We start from the raw sequence: 1371 nt of genomic DNA, 5'->3' as shown, positions 1-1371 counted from the left end.
CCTAAGGTCCGCCTGCGCCGCAAGCCGCGGGGCTCCCCGGCCACGCCCCCAGCCGGCTCTCCCTCCCAGGCCACGCCCTGGCCCGGCTTTCCCGCCCCCCTTTCCCCTCCGCCCAATGGAGCCAGGCCACCGGGCGGCTCCCGCAGACCACGCCCCCAGCCGGCTTTGCCCCGCTCCCGGCTTTCCATCACTTAGGTCAAGCCCCCAGCCTGACTCCCGCCCATTGCACCCCACCCACGCGGGCCATTGGGCCCCTGGTCCCCACTCTCCTCCCAGCCTTTCTCACCTCCACCCCCATTCTCCATCAGGGTACCCCCTCACCGCCGGCCACCCCCCTGGCCCCGCTACACTCCCCCCTTGACCTCAGCGCCACTTCCCTTCAACTACACCCGCTTCCCACCCCCCACACTGCCAGCCCGGCTTCCTTCCAGCCACCCTCCAGGGACTCGGGCGTACCACACCCCATCAAACCCCCAGCCTCGCCCAAGGCGGGAGGGGCCTCCGCATCATCCAGGCAACTGCCCCCGCTTCCACCTTCCCCTCCCTCCCCCACCCCCACCCCCACCACTGCGCACTCGCCCCACCTCTGCCTTGGAGAGATGTTTGCTCTAGGCGAAGGTTGCAGTTTTCTGAGCAAAGGAAAAGCTAGGTAAGGATTTTTTAAGCTCCCGGTTTCCTCAGGGCCTACCTAGGGCAAGCCTTCTGGGGACTGTATTGGTGAATTCACTCAAAGAACTATCACCTTTGCTGTGTGGCTCAAAGCCTAATCATGAATTCACATGAAAACCACAGAGGCAAAGCGGACCCTCCTTGAGCTAGGATCTGGGCCACAAATGTTCCGTGATTGTTTCCTGATATGCAACTCATGGAATTCGTAAAATAAACACATTCTTTTTTAAAAGTGTCTGTTTTTTTTATATGATTCATTTGAGTGGTTATTATGTGCCAGCACTATTATTATAAACATGTAATACTTTAATAATTAAAGAAGAGCAATAACCACTATTTCTAAACTGAAGAACATATAAAAGTATTATCCAATGAGAAGTCAAAATTTATGTTGGATACGCTCTTTTTAAATAGTGAAAAGAAACTCTTTTGTATGATACTCAAATGGTGGATACATTGGTCAAAACCCACAGAATATACAACACAAAGAGTGAACTCCTTCATAATCATGTATCAATTTTGGCTCATCATTTGTAACAAATGTACCACACTGGTGGAAGATGTCAATAATAGGGGAAACTGGGGGGTAGGTGGGGAGTGAAAGAGTATATAGGAACTCTGTACTTTCCACTCAATTTTTCTGTAAACCTAAAACTGCTCTAAAAAAATAGTCTATAAATGAAAGCACGCACCAAAATATTA

This window comes from Myotis lucifugus, unplaced genomic scaffold, assembly GCF_000147115.1.
Source record: "Myotis lucifugus unplaced genomic scaffold, Myoluc2.0 scaffold_98, whole genome shotgun sequence".
NCBI classification, from domain to species: domain Eukaryota; kingdom Metazoa; phylum Chordata; class Mammalia; order Chiroptera; family Vespertilionidae; genus Myotis; species Myotis lucifugus.
The sequence above is the reverse complement of the archived record's forward strand: the minus strand, read 5'-3'. Positions refer to the sequence as shown.